A 15,693-nucleotide genomic window follows, 5' to 3' on the forward strand; every position below is an offset into this window, starting at 1 on the left:
CGACTCTGACCCAGCATTGAAATGGACAGGGTTTTCCTGCTCCTTGCTATGGACTAAACTGTGTCTCCCCCCAACCAGATTCATATGCTGAAGCCCTAACACCCCAGCATGATGGCATGTGGAGATGGGGCTTTTGAAAGGTAATTAGGTTAGATGAGGTCATGAGGGTGGGGCCCTAATGACAGGATTAGTGTCCTTAAAAGAAGAGACACCAGAGAGCTCGTGCTCTCTCTCTCTACCATGTGAGGACACCACCAGAAGGCTGCAAGCCAGGAAGGAGACCCCTCCACCAGAACCTGCCCATGCTGGCACCCTGATCTCAGACTTGCAGCCCCTAGAGCTATGCAAAATGTTTGTTAAGTCACCCAGTTTATAGTATTTTGTAATGACACCCCAAACAGACTAATACACCCCTTGAGATGACAACTGCCCCATGCCTTGCCCCAGTTCTAGGGGTTTGGTCCATCACCCTTGGCTTCAGAGGTGCTGAAAGGTCAGGGGTTCTGGGAACCATGGTGAAGGCTCCAGATTCATGGGTCTTGGTGGTGAATTGCCCAACTCATAGAACTGGGCCGGATAGAAAAAGTTCTCATTCTTGTTGAACAAGCTCCACTGGTGTCTGACTGCAGCAGTAGGGATGCAGGCTAGACGAGGAAGTCCACGCCACTGGCAAAAGTACTGAGCTCTGGAATGGTGCTGGGGTGGGATGTGACCATTTCCTATGGGAAATCGGCTTAAGGGCTCATTTAGAGTTTTATATGTTTAATTATTTTGGTGATGAGAATTCTGTGGGGTTGTCCTTTAGTAATCAACTGTAAGTAGCCACACTGAACGCACATTCCCTGACCTACCAGTTCCACTCCTAGGTATATGCAAATATATGCAAATATATGTCTACCTGAAGACAAAAATGTTCGCAGAGGCACTCTTTGGAACAGCCTCAAACTGGAAACTACACAAATGCCTGCCAACAACATGGGACGGAGAAAGGGCTAGTGTCTTCACACAACTGAATACTGTACAGCAATGAGAATGGACAAGCTATTGGTATGAATCAAATGACTCTCACGTTGACTGAAAAAGCAAAACATTATAAGGGTCTGTACTGTACGATTCCATTTATATGAAGTTCAAAAACAGGCAAAACTAGTCCATGATATTAGAAGTCACAATAGTGGTTATACTTCACTAAAAGTTTTTTGTTTGTTTTTGGCTTTGTGTGTGTGTGTGTGTGTGTGTGTGTGTGTGTGTGTGTGTGTGTGTGTGTGTGTTGGGGGGTAATTAGGCTTATTTACTTATTTATTTATTTATTTTTAGAGGAGGTACTGGGGATTGAACCCAGGACCTTGTGTACACCAAGCATGCGCTCTACCACTTGAGCTATATACCCTCTCTCCACTAAAAGTTTTTTAAATCCACAAAATAAATGGTTTACAGGGTACAAAGTGCCTTTATACATCTGTTATCTCATTTTTCACCTTGTCACTCCAACAGGACTTTTTGGAAATACATTATTTATATGCAGCAGAGTGTGTAAATCCTAAGTGACCAGCTCAATGAATTTCTACGTGTCTACACCTGGGTAGATGAAGGTATAGAACATTCCAGCACTCCTGAGAGTTCCCCCACATTATCTCCTTTTATCTTCATGATAACCTCAGGCTAGCAGAGCTGTTATTGGCCCCTGTCACCACTGAGGGACATCAGCCTGAGAGACAGACCTGGCCAGGTGCCACTGCCTCTTCAGAGGCAGGATGGCACGGCCCTCATGGCAGAGGGATGGCTGCGAGGCCCTCCATCTTGAGCTTGCCGTCATTAACCAATGAGGTGAGTTCCTGGAAAATGAGGCTCTGTCCCCCTTTCCAAAGAGCCAGGCAGGGAGTGGGGTGGTGGGGTAGGAGGCACTGGTTAGTTACTTTTTTAACTCTAGTTATTTTCCAGAGCCATCGCCCAACCATCAACGTTCTGGACAATGCCCTGGAGTCAGAGGGTTGTTCGTGCCAGGTGCAGGGACGCTAGTGCCAGGCTAGAAACTGCCCTCTCCCCGGGGAGGGAGTGGCCCCCAACCTGTCAAAGTTGGTGCCTCCGATATACTGATGCAGCAATGGAGTGCGGCCTGGAACGCGACTCTAGCCAAAGCTTCTGGAAGGTCAGTGTGGGTGCATTCGGAGTCCAATTCTTACCATCCCCCAGTCCTGGCCTGGGGCTGGATGAGGTAGGAGGGCTGACCCTAAGCAAGAGAGAGCGAATAGAAGGGGCGCCACGAGCTCTCCTGTGGACTTCTCTCTCCAGTTCAAAACTCTTTCTCAATCAGGCTCTATCCCTGGGGCACAGCCCTGGGGACACAGCCTGAGCACCTGCGTGGCCTCTGTTCCTCAGGGGTCACCCAGTAGGTTCAACTGGGGCGAGGACATCCTGGCTCGCTGTTCCTCAGAGTTCTGGGAAGTTTCTTGGCCCTCTTAGGAGAACAACTCTTCCAGTCCTGAAAAGAGTTCCCCTCACCCGCTCCTGCTACTGGAACTCCGTTCTTGAAAAAGCCAGAAGACTGAGCAGGCTGGCGGCAGCGAAGACCTCACCTGCTTTTCCCTCAGGGCAGAGTCCCCTAGCTCTGCTCTCACTGGCTTCTGCAAGTGGGAGGCTGAGGAGCTGGGTGACTCATCCAATTTCTGGGAAGGAAAGGGTCAGAAATTCCGATGGGTTTATTTATTTATGACTGAGATCTGGCTGAGGAGGCGACATGAGAAACATACAAGGGCTTGACAAAATGTAGCAAAGACTTGGGCAGCAGCCCTTGAGGAATCCATTTGGTTTTCTATTTTAAAAGGAAAAAAAAAAGGCTTCATTCCAAAGCCGCAAATGAACTTAACACCATCTGCTCATCTCCCAGCCAAGGAATACAATTCCAGGAAGCTGAAGAAGGGGCCTGGCGGGGCTGATATGTGAACAGCTGTTTATCCTCAGTGACTATTTCCATGTAGACCCATTGCAGGGATCTGCTGTTCTTTCCAGGGCAGAAAGGAGACAAAAGCCCAGTTCCCGGGTACAGCAGTCACACCGCACCCCCCTCCCCCGACCTTCTTCCACCCACTGACTGACATGCGGTGGCCCTCCCTCACTCCCCCTTGGGACTCGATGACAGGGACAAAGAAAAGCCGGGTCTCGACTCTGACCTACCCCACAGGGAGCCTGTGCGGGGTGAGGCCAGAAAACAGCCTCCAGTTGTTCAAGGGACTAAGGTTTCAGTTGATTCAAAGAAACACTTTTCCTGTTCCTGGGAAGCGAGCTTTTCTGAGTTACAAGTAACGTCTGGATTTTGCCATAAGATCAGGGTGGTGGGCTTTGCTCTGAATTCTAACCCTGTGACTTTGGCACATGTCCTCTCGATGTTGTAAAAGCGTGTGTGTGGAGGGGGAGGGGAGGGTGGGGACTGGATCACTGCTGGACAGGAAATCATATAGGTAAAAAAAAAAAACAAAAAACACCAACAAACAAAAACGATGACTGACGCTTTGCTTGGGAGTACAAACCCAGCCACACCTCGGCCTGAAAGGTCCTTCAGGGAGATAAGGAACCTGACGGCAGAAGTCACATGCCGCCCAAGCCTCAGTGAGATCGGGGTGAAATGGAAACTTCCTGTTTATTTTAGGCCTTTAAAGCCGCGGGGGCGGGGATTTAAAGCGCGGCTGCAGCACTGGAAGGAATCAGAACTGCTGGATCAGTCTGGAAAATTGTGGCGTTGCCTGCCCCGTCAACCACGCCCTCCCGTCCCCACCGGGGCCAAGACAGAGATAATAGCATAATAACGTAAAGGAGTTGCCCAGAACTTGCACCAGATCCTTTCAATTAGCTAATTTTAACCTCCCAGCATCCTTCTGGGGGTGGGGGTGGGGAGCAGATGCCATCCTCTTTTTTTTTTTTTTAACACAACAGTGGCCTCCCAGGGAAGAGAAATGACCCAATCACACACAAGCAGCAACTCAAAGGTTGAGTCAGAACCTGGCTTGGTCTCAGAACCTACCCCCTAGCCCAGCTACTTCCTTCTAAATATTTTTAAGCCTTCAGTTTTGGGGGCCTTTAGTTTGAGCACCTGGGCTGTGAACCTCACGCTCATAGGCACGCATTTCCACTATCTCTTCCTGGGGAATCTCTGTGGGAGGTGGTCCTACCTAGTGCCACCCAACACCTCAGAGTAGTCCCAGGTAATTCTCCAGATGGTAGACAAGAAGGTCTTCCAGAATTTAGCACAAGGATGCTGCAACTTTGTCATGCCTTTGGAGCGTGTTAAAAACGCATACAACAAGGATGTGGAGAAACTGGAACCCTCATTCATTGCTGGTGGGATTGTTCGCTGGTGTAGCTGCTGTGGGAAACAGTTTCGCAGTTCCTCAAAAGGTTAGAGTTCTCCTATGACACAGCAGTTCGACTCCTAGGTATCTACCCAAGAGAAGTGAGAACTTTGGTCCTCATAAAAACTTGTACATCAATGTTCACAGCCACATTATTCATAATAGCCAAAAAGCGGAAACAGCTCAAATATCCAGCAAAGGATGAATGGATAAACAAAACATGGTCTATCTGTGCAGTTGAGTGTCATTCAGCAATTAGAAGGAATGAAGTACTGACACCTGTTACTACATGGATGAACCTGAAAAACATTATGCTGAGTGAAGAAGCCAGACACAAAGGACCATGTATGGTCAGGCTACTCAAGATGGCTGTTGTCTTGCTCTCTGTACATCCTCTGCTCGACCAGTGCCTGCTTCACTTGCAACCCTACTCACCTGACTGACCTTCGTACATACTTGCCCCAGGCCCCAGCTAGTGACTATTCTTATCAAAGAGGTGGTAAGGGGCCTGCCCCTCTGCTGGTTTCCCTGGTAACCAGAGCCCACCTGAGGTCAATTCCCCCAATAACTGGTAATCTCCCCTCCCCCCCAGCCCTGGAGCGAAGCCTGCTGCCCTGTCCTGCTCCAGGACCTTGCTTGAGACACGGAAGATGGATGTCTCTGTCGCAGACTCCGGGGGGCTTTCTTCAGTCTTGAAGCTGGGTGAGTACAGGTCTTGTGGGCCGGCCACATAGTGTGTGATTTTATTTAAAGGAAATTTCCAGAATAGGCAAATCCATAGAGACAGAAAGTGGATTAGTGGTTGCCAGGGGCTGGAGGAAAGAGGGGGATGGGGTGACTGTTAATGGGTATGGAATTTCCTTTGGGGGTGATGAAAATGTTCTAAAATTAGCTAGTGGTGATGGTTGCAAAACTCTGGGAATATACTAAAAACCACTGACTTGCACATTTTAAAAGGGTGAATTTTCTCTTCACACGGAAAAAGTATTTTTTCTTTTTCTTTTGTATCTCCATGAGATGATGGATATTCATTAAACTTGTGATAATCATTTCATGATGTATGTAAGTCATATCTTTATGCTGTCCACTTTAAACTTGCATAATGCTGTATGTCAACCATACCTCCATAAAACCGGAAGTAGCAAAAAACCGGAAGTGAGTTTTACGGTATGTGCAATATATCTCAATTAAGCTATTACCAAAAAAAAAATACAGATATCTGGCCTACCTGCAGAGTTCTGGTTTAGCAAGTCTGAGATGGGACCTGAGCACCTACCTTTTTTAGTAAAGTGCCATCAATGTTGGGGAGAGAGCGGTTTACAAGGAAATGTATGACATCACTCATGTCTCTGAGCTCACAGTCACCCTGAGGAAACACAGGAATCTCCTAGAGGACAATTCAGGCTCAGACTGTGTGGTCCTAGAGAAGGGTACCTAAGTTCAGGAGAGCGAGGACAGTTGTGGGTCAAGGTGGCTTGGGACGGGTGGGGGAGCTGAGGTGAGCCTTGGGGGCAGACGGGAGTATGGGATTATGCAGACAGAAGGGATGCATTCCAGTGGGAGATCAGGCCTGGGAATGTGCATGGCAGGTGTTGGGAGTGGTTGGGGGTCCGCTCAGACTGACCCGGAAGGTGAAATTGGGGAAGTTGGGGAAGACGGGTTTGGAGGCGTGGGCTGAGGTCCTCTGTGAACGCCAGGACGCGTTGCGGCTGGAGACGGGGAGCCAAAGATGCTTCCAATGACATGAAGAAAGCAGGGCTTTAGGAGGAATAGGCTGGCACTTGTGTAAAAATGGACTGTAAGCAAGGACTGGCAGTAAAAGGGCAACTGAGAAGCTTGGGCAGGAATCGAGAAATGAAATGGTGTGGGTCTAGGCTTGGGGCTTGACGGGGGACTGGAGAGGAGAGAGCAAGCTCGGAGTTTAAAGGGGAAATTGGCACGAGATTGGCAAATGGAGAATGAAGAAGGAGAAAAATCAGAGTGAAGCCTCCACCATTGTGGGCACAGAAAGAGGAAACACAGCAGATTCCCGAGTGAGACCAGGACCGGGTTTCAATCCCAGCTCTACCGCTATTGGCTGTGTGACGTGGGCAAGTTATGTGACCTCTCTGTGCTTTAATCTTCCCAATGGTAAAATGCAAATAACCATAGCGACGGCCTCATAGGTTGTCAGGAGGTATAACTGAGAAAAATCCACTTGAAAGAGGGAACCCTGGAGAATATGAGATGGGCTTTTCTCTCTTGTATTTCTGCAAGCCACCTTCTCCTTGGGCAGCCTGAGGAGCCATTTGCTTGGGAGTGAGGAAGGCTTTCCTAAATTTCTTGAGAGAATTTCTTGGAGAATTCAGATCACAGTATTTCTTCCACGTTGGAGAGACAGTACCCCTTCCACCATCACTGGGGCCCCAGCACTTCTCTGTGAGGAGGATGTGATCTAGAGGAAGTAAAGCCCAGCCTTTGTCCTTTCTGGTCCCCAAGAATTATAGGAAGACACATGGAGGCAGGGCCAGGAGAGGTGTGGCTGTGGGTCCCAAGGTCACTTTTCTGGGCTTCTGGCCAGGAGAGGATGGAAAGTTGAAGAAGTTAAAAGGGAAGCCAAAAGCAGGAGGCCATTGACTAGATTCACCTTCGGGGCCCTGAGAGGAGTGTGTCTCACACTATTCCCCCGCCTCCACATACACACACATAGACACACACTCGGAGGCCACATGGGAAAGTCTTGGCAGTGCAGCACGGTGAGATAGAGGGGCAGGGGTGTGGCTGTCCAGGACCGTCCCCTGGTGCTGCATGGCCTGGGCAGAAATGTCTGTTTTGGCTGGATTCAGGCCAGTGGACTGAGGAATGCACAATCCATTGAGCCCCTAGACAGTTCTGCCCTGGGAAATAGAGAGAGTGGTACAGAGGTCCACTACATTTTGAGCTCTCCAAAGATCATCCTTGAAGCCAAGCTTGGTGAGCTCACTGACGAACAGGGTGGGGAGACCCATAAATGAGGGCAGATGAGGACAGAGGCCTGGGAGCACCCCCAGCCAAGAGAAGGACGAAAGACAGTCACTAAAGAGGCCGGAAGTGTAGCAGGAAAGCTGGAAAAGTGCTGTGTCAAAGAGGCCGGGCCAGAGCTTCAGTTCCATGAGTGCTCGGGGTCCACCCACTGCACTGGGCGCCCAGTGAGGCTAACCCCTGGGGAAAGAGTTGCATTCCTTGTACGCTGCTGAGCCTGGAGGTCGCCTTACATCTCAGGATGGGCACACAGAATTCTCCAGACCTTGAGTGTACTTTTCTGCAGGGACTGGAGCACTCCTGTGGGATCCAGGCTGACAGGACAGCAGGTCCCCATCCCGGAGGCCACCCAGGCCCTTATGGGTAGAGTCCCCGCTGAGGCCACACCTGTCAGAGCTGTGACAGGTGAGTCAGGCCTTCCACAGCCCAGGGGCGTGCTCCCTGTCGGTGGGCAGCCCCGGTCCTGGCTCTGGGCCAGAGGGCAGGGGAGCAGCTCAGTTCCTGTCCACTTCCATGGCAACCTGGGCAGGGCGGCCCCAGCCAGGTGCCAGCGTGGCAGAGGCTGTGGGAGTGCCCAAGGGCAGGTGGGCAGGTGACTTTCGTGGCCAGGCCTGCCCGGTCCAGATCCCTGAACTGGGCCAGGAGGGCGTGGCGGGCAGTTCCCGGAGGACGGCAGTGGCTGTGCAGACAACCCCCGATTTCATCACGACTTGCCCCTTCTTGTTCTTCCTGGCTGGGGTGATTTCAGTTGTGCCTTGCGTTACTTTCCATAGCCCCTGAACTGAAAAAGGAAGCTAAAAAGAAATGGCCCCTCTAGACTCTGAGGAAAGCTGGGGGATGAATTTTCAGACCCCTGGCTGAGAAGAGAAGAGGAGGGGACGTCACTTTCTGATGCTTTGAGAAATTACAGTAACGACAAACCGTTTTCCATGTGATATATTCATCCTTGTGACACAATGTGGATACGGCACAGCCCCATTTACCAAACCATTTTGAGATTTTTATGATTTGAAACCCCTGTGTTTTCTGCCACTTTTTATGTGTAAAAGCTGTTCCCTCAAATGATTAAAGTAGACAAGTCATTCTGGCTTTTAAAGCCACTGTGGATTGATCCTAGCGCCACAAAAATCAGTCTTCTCCCTCAGTACTCAGTCATACAAACTCCAAGCTTGTTCATTCATTTATTCATTCATCCATTCGTTCATCTATTCATCCATCCATCCATCTATTCATTCAGTAAACAGTTTTTGAGCATGAAATGTGTGCCAATATATTGCTTGAAGCGGGGGATGCAGACATGAAAGACAGTCAATGGGGGCAGGGAGGGAGAAAATAAAAACTAATGTCCCATTCCATTCCGTGTGAGCGTGATGCTAGGTGCTACAGATGTTGCCTCCCCGGGGCCCGAGTTCACCTGTAGCTGTGCTAGGCAGGTGACCACTTTCAACCTCAGGGCCTGCCGCTCTCAGCTTCTCAATTTGAGAAGCTGGAGGGGCAACTGGGAATTGTAAGTGGGGAGTGATTACCAACAGGGGATGGGAGTTGGCGGAGAGATGCCCCAGCCTCCTGTCTCCAGTGGGACAGTTTCTAGGGGATGGTCCCCCTCCTCCCAACTCAGAGCATCCCCAGTGGGATTCAGCCCCCGTGCCCACGGTGATAATCAGCTCATAAATGTATCATTTATTGGTTTCCCTCTCTGTCTCACTTTTTCCATTCTTTCACTGGTGATTCCGGGGGTTTATCTCTCAAACGACCCGCACCCAAAGTCCTTGTCTCAGTGTCTCTTGGTTTGCTTTTTAGGGGAGCATAAACAAAGACAGGAGGGCTGTGAATGCTGTGGGAGGGGCTTATGGGAGCACAGAGGAGGGGCCCTGAAGCCAGACAGGGTGGGCCATGAGAGTTTCACCAATCAGAAGACGCTGAACCAAGGCTTTGATGAGAAGCCGACTTGGTCAGGCAAAGAGGGAGAAGGGTTCCAGGTGGAAGGATCAGTAATTGGAAAAGGATGCGTGTGAGAAACCGTGGAGAAGGGCAAAGAGTTCAGAACGACCAGACTGTAGGGTACGCACGCATGAGAGCTGCCACGTGAGCAGCAGGATGCTCTTTGCAGCCAGGGCTGGGGTGAGCTCCGAGCCTGCGGGGTCCCTTTAAGCCCTCTTCCATTTGCCATCAAGTCCTTTCTCAGTTTCAAAATCCGTTCACTGTGAGCAACCCCCCCCCACCTCATCGAGCCTTCTTCCCCAACTGGCTCCCGCTGGAAAAAAAGAGACACAGCTGATACTAAAATGACAACTTTTTAGCAAAAATTTAGAATTTTTCACAAACATAAGAACAAAACCACATTTCCACCCTAACTACCGTTTCTTTTCACCCTACTGTTTTGAGGGAAAGAATGCGGCTAAAGCAGCCATCAGTGCATCATCGCTTTTTCCCACAGTAAACATTTATGGGGCAGTGACTGGGAGCCAGGTGGGTGCAGAACCAGCGCGAGGAAACAGCAGGTGCTGTTTTCACAGGGGAGGGCTGGGTGCCCACTTGTAAGGGGACCTTTGCCTGAAGATGAGCCGTTGCATTGATAACCAAATAGAAGTCACCAGCTGAACAGAGGGGAAGTTTCTCCTTCCATTTCTCCTTTCCTCCCTCCCTCCCCCTCTCTCCCTCCCTTCTTTCCTTTTCCTTCCTCCCTTTAAAGAAACGTAGTTTCATTCTCTTCTAAGTACCCACAAGGGCAGAGCTAATCTTGTTCTTTTGTTTGTATTTATTTTTCTAAACAGATAATACACACACCTTTGTTCTCAAAAGAGAAGCAAAGGTAACCTGGGAACAATCTTTCTCCTTCCTCTGTCTCCTTCTCTGTCACCAGATCCCCTCCCCAAAGGGTTCTTGGGACTGGTTTCTTGTGTAACTTCCCAAAATACACTGTGCACTTACCAACATATCGGATTGTATATATATATATATATAGGCCCCATGTAAATAGCATTCTACACGCCACCTAAACCTTACATTTTTACCTAAAAATAATTCCTGGAGATGTTTCTGCATCAGCATCTCTGGAGTGGTCTCATGTGGGAGCCATACCGTCATGCACTTGGCTAGCCTGCCCCTCGATGGGTGTTTAGGTTGCACGCAGACTGTTACAAGCAATGCTGCAGTGTATGTTGTTGTCTCTGGATCATCTTGCACACGTGTGAGCATATCCTTAGGATGAGTCCTTAAAGGCGGAGTTGCTGCGTCAAAGGGATGAGCACCTTTAATTTTCATAGGTATTGCGAACTTGCCCTCCATAGAGGTTATGCCTATTTACATGCCGGTGAGGAATACATGAATAAGCCAGTTTCTCCACGCCCTTCTAAACATAGCATATTTGTTTTCTATGGCTGCATAGCCTTAACTCAGTGGCTTAAAACCCCACCCATTTATCAGCTCACAGTTCTGTAGGTCAGAAGTCTGGCACAACATGGCTGGGTTCTCTGCTCAGGATCTCACAAGGTTAAAATTAAGGTGTTTGCTGGGTTGAGTTCTTGTCTGGAGGCTCTGGTGAAATATCTGCTTCCAAGCTTGTTTCTGTTGTTGGCGGAATTCACTTCCTCATGGTTGTAGGACTGAGATCTGCCTCTCCTTGCTGGCTGTCAGCTGGGGGCCACTCTCAGCTCCTAAAGACTGCCGAAATTCTGTGCCACATGGCCCCCTCCATCTTCAAAGGAACAAATCCTTGTGCTTTGAATCTCTGCCTTCCCTGTCCTAACCTCTAGGTCTAGATTTAAAGGCTCGTGTGATTAGGTCAGGCCCATCCAGGTCATCCTAAGGTCATCTGACTTGGGAACTTAATCACATCTGCAAAATCCCCCCACAGCAACACCTAAATTAGTGTATGAATGAAGAACTGGGAGAAGGTGCTGGTATACCATGGGTGGAAGTTTAGGAGCCTACCTTAGAATTCTGCTGCCACACACTGAATTATCAAACTTTTTGATCATTGTTAATGTAAGAGATGAAAATGGAATTTATTGGATATCTCTCTTTCTATGCCTAGGAATCTTCATATATTTAATATTTGTGTTTCTTTGTTTTTCTTGCTGAATAATATCTGCTTATATCCTTTGCCCCATTTTCTACTGGGTTCCTGGTCTTTTTCTTTACTTTTTTTTAATTTTTTTTATTTTTATTTATTTTATTTTTTTTTTTTTACTTTTTTTTTTAATTAGAAGAGCTCTTTATATGTTAAGGATCTTTCCTATCTTAATGACTTTGTTTGTCTTATTTATTTTACCTGGAACCCCACCCTCCTTCTTGCTGCCTTCTGAAATACCATTCATTCTTTACAGCCCAGGTCAAAGACATGTTGCCCAGAGGGCCATGCCTGACCATACCAATGCTTACTTATCAACACCTCTTGACTCTTTTCTTATGCAGTTCTATGCTTTATTGGTTACTCTTGGCTCCCTAGTTGGGATGTTGAGCATCTTTATTGCAGGGATCCAAAGAGATTCAGGTATAAGACTGAGCACATGATCTACACAAAACTAGCAACTGTGAACTGATAAATGGATGCCTTGAACTGGAAGTTAAAATTGCAGGCTTTGTCTTCACATTTCCTATGTTCATTACAAACACACATCAGCATACACCCTTAACAGCCTTGTCTTTGTGGCGTCCATCCATTTGTATAATTATTAAATGATATTAGAGTGTATTATGAGTAATCTCTCATGTAGTCACTCTTTTTTGTTTGTTTCTCTTTAGCATGGTTTAATTAGTGAAATTTGCCTCCAAATCTGTAACATTTTTGATATTATTTGATTTGAAATTAATTTAAGATTTTATTAGAGAATATATGTTGATTTTTTAAAGAGTCAATTGGAACTGAAAGACTCATAATAAATCAGGGCAATCACCCTGCCCCAGCCATCCTTATCTCCTTCACTTTTCTTCCAAAGCAGGTATTTTTAGCCCTTTTCTCTCTTTCTCCTGATATATGTCTCCATACTTCTCATTAGTACACTTTAACCACTATGTTTTATTTTTTAAGTTTAGATGTTATCTCTGACTTCCTATCATGGTGATGAAGACTGGACCTTTTTACACACCCTGATCCCATTTTTCCCCTCCTGCTCCCTACAACAGGGCTATTTTACCATTTTTGGTTAGAACAAGTCACTATTTATATTATTATGACCATGCAAACACTCATTGCTGAGCTAGATTGTGCTCCATAGCCATACTTCCTTTCTGACCCAACAGCTCTATAAACGTGGATGTATCAGTTAGGATGTGCTAAGCTGCAAGGAACAGAAAACCCATCTCACCAACAATGGCTTAAAGCATAAGGCTCCTTCTTACTTTCTTAGATTGTGTAAAGTAGAAGGGCCAAGGGTTGGTTCAGAGGCTTGGCAGTGTCATCAAAACCCAATTTCTTCCTTCCTTCCACCCTGCCATGCTGTGTCCTGGTTTTCATATTCAGTTTTGCTCCTGATAGTCACAAGATGGTTGACATAGCTCCAAGAGTCACATTTTTACACTGCACCATTCGGGAAGAAAAAGAAAATTCTCTTCCCATGCCGCTCTCTTTTATTTCGATTGGAGGGGGAGATAATTCCTTTCCCAAAGATCCAAGTGGACTTCCCTTTATAGCTCATGGGCCAGAACCAGGTCACATGAGCTCCCAGCTGCAAGGGAAGCTGGGAAAGCAAGTATCTGGCATTTTCACTTGCTACAATGAGAAGGGAGGTGGGGAATGAGCAGCCAACCAATAGCATAAGCCTGTTAGGTTGTTTTTTTTCCACAAGTGGCCAAAGATCCAACTTTAAATGGCTTAAACAATAATGGGGTTTGTCATCTCTTAAAAGAAGAAGTCCAGAGCTAGGGAATTTCAGGGTTAATTTAGTGATGCAACAGTATGAGCAGAGATCCAAGCTTTTTCCATCTTTCTGCCATGTTATCCTCCATTATTGGCTTTAGTCCTCTGGCTTGTCTCCTTATGGTCACAGCAGGGCTGCAGCAGCTGCAAGGATCACAGAGCATCAGGTGGATTGAAGAGAGAATGTCTTGTCTTCTTGTCCTTTTCTTTTCTTTTTTTCTTGTCCTTTTCTTAAGTGTGAAAACTTTCTTGGAAACTTCACAGCAGGCTTCTTTACAGGTCTCATTGACCAGTATTGTGTCACTTGTTTATTTGTAAACCAGTCACCATCAAAGGGAATGAATTACCATAATTGACTTTAACTAATCAGGATTCTCTCTCAGGGGGACAAAGAGGAGTCCTAACACTCCTGGAGTAGATGAAACTGACCTATACTTAAACAAAATCAGAGTTCCATTAGCAAAGAAGAAGGGAGGATGGCTATTGGGGAAGCAGCAAATAATGTCTGCACACCTTCATTTTTTCCTGGAGTTTATAATTGCCTTGATTTTTTTATTCACCTATTTTTTTTAATTCCATAAATATTTATTGAGGCTCTACCAAATTCTAGGCACTATTCTAGGTATTGGGTATTTCTCTTAAACAAGAAAAACTTAGTACTTGACTTTATGGACTTTAGGACAAGATCATACAGGTTGGGAAATTTGATTGGTGGATAGTTTCCTAAGCCATTATTAGTAATTGTCTCCTGTAATTCATGTGGGTCTACATGTACTTGTTTGAGGAACTCAGCCTGCTCAACAATTATTTATTCTTCTTTGAAATTTCAAACATTTCTTGACTTGTCTCTGAATAATTAATTTGAATTCTTAGGAGGTTTTACAGTTTCAATGGTCAATTACTTTTCAGATCCCTCAAACTGGATAATCAACAAAACAGTCTCACTTCCCTACAAGCAAAAGGACCAATACTTTTGTTTTCTTGTGATGAATGCCTTTAGGAACATTCAAGCATTCCTGATAATGTTTCTTTTAACTACTGTTCTCATTGAGAAATAATAGAAGGATGAGGCCACATTACGATACAGAAGGAAGAGGGATTTTTAAAAGATTTCATGCGTCTTTCAGACTGTCCTATTCAGGGCTCTTTTTTCCCCTATTGAATTCAAATAATCAATAGGTGCTCTCAAGATTTGCCTCTGCTGTCGTTAGCAATCGTCTCCTACAAGTTTGTTTCTAGGAGCTACAAAATTTCAGAAGTTTTTCTTCTTCTAAACTCTGCCACCACTTTGTAAGTTTTGCGCCTCCAAAGTCAGGATTTATATTTTTGAGGGGACACGCCAGCAGTCTTAGCAGCATGTCCTTTATGACTCATAAAAATAAAAATATATAATCAATAGTTAACTACCATCATAGACTGTAAAGTTCAGGAGCTTTCACATTAACTATAGTGTTTTCATAAAATATTTTATAATGAAAGGGAAAACTTCTTATGTTTGAATTTAGATAAATCTTTCTAAGAGATAAATTTTCACTCAATACCCTTGGCTAATTCTTCTGAGGCTTTAGAACCAAACTTTTCCACAATTGCTCCCCTTTATCTGCTGATAAAGAACACAGGTTTTACACATGTGAAAATTGATGTTTGGTACAATCTGAAATCATGGCTGCCTTAGGTAATGGGGTGATTCATTTAAAAGACAATTGTTTATTTGACAATAAAATGACTCTTCCATTTTAATAGAAAGATTTCATGAAAACTTTCTTCACAGACACAGTAGAAGCTGCAGACCCGGCAGGGTTCTGAGGGTTCTTCGGTTGTGCTGGTGAAGTCAGACTTCACACCGTAAAAAACATTTGTCACTTTCCCACTGTGTACAAATGGCATGAGGTCTACTTTGTAAAATGACATGTTCTTCTAATGCCTCTTGCACTCGTTTGGACACCAAAACTAAAAATTGCATTTAAACGTTTCCTCAGACTCTTCAGACAGCCTGGAACTGTTGACAAAGTTAGTCCAACTGATTCAGACACAGCCCACCGGGGACAGCCAAGGAGCCTCCCCGCACGCCCAGCGCCCAGGCCTTCAGTTGCTCGCGAGTTGCCCAATTCTTCCCAGCCTCCCTCTGGGCTGTGCTCCTCCAGCTCCTGATGCTGCGTTTTCCCTCTCAGGTCCAGGCCTGCTCTTACCCTTTGGTCTCCTGCAATGATCTCAGCTCCCTCAGGCCAGGTGCTCACTGGGCTTATCTTGCTTGGCTTTGCCCCCGGCTCTTCCTGTTCTAGCTGCTCAGGGAGGTGTTCCCTGGTTTACCCTGGCCCCTCGTCCGCAGGCATTCGTCCAGAATGTGCTGCACATACAATCCGCCCTCAATAGACTGTGGGTCACTGTGAGCCCAACTTGGTGAATAATTGTGAGGTGGTGTTTTTGTTTTTGTTTTTGTTTTTGTTTTTGTTTTTGTTTTTGTTTTTGTTTTCAGCCGTACCGTCT

At 46.4% G+C, this 15,693-nt stretch overlaps 1 protein-coding gene across 1 annotated transcript in view; it reads left to right on the forward strand.

The window, feature by feature from the left end:
* The first annotated feature begins 3,690 nt into the window (after positions 1-3,690).
* Positions 3,691-15,693, forward strand: part of NYX (nyctalopin) — a 59,433-nt gene continuing 47,430 nt past the window's right edge. The window contains exons 1-2 of the mRNA XM_072956408.1: positions 3,691-4,392; positions 4,939-5,048. The gene's annotated coding sequence lies outside the window, so the exon portion shown is untranslated. The remainder of the gene's footprint in view (positions 4,393-4,938; positions 5,049-15,693) is intronic.

The sequence above is a fragment of the Vicugna pacos genome, chromosome X (assembly GCF_048564905.1).
Source record: "Vicugna pacos chromosome X, VicPac4, whole genome shotgun sequence".
NCBI classification, from domain to species: domain Eukaryota; kingdom Metazoa; phylum Chordata; class Mammalia; order Artiodactyla; family Camelidae; genus Vicugna; species Vicugna pacos.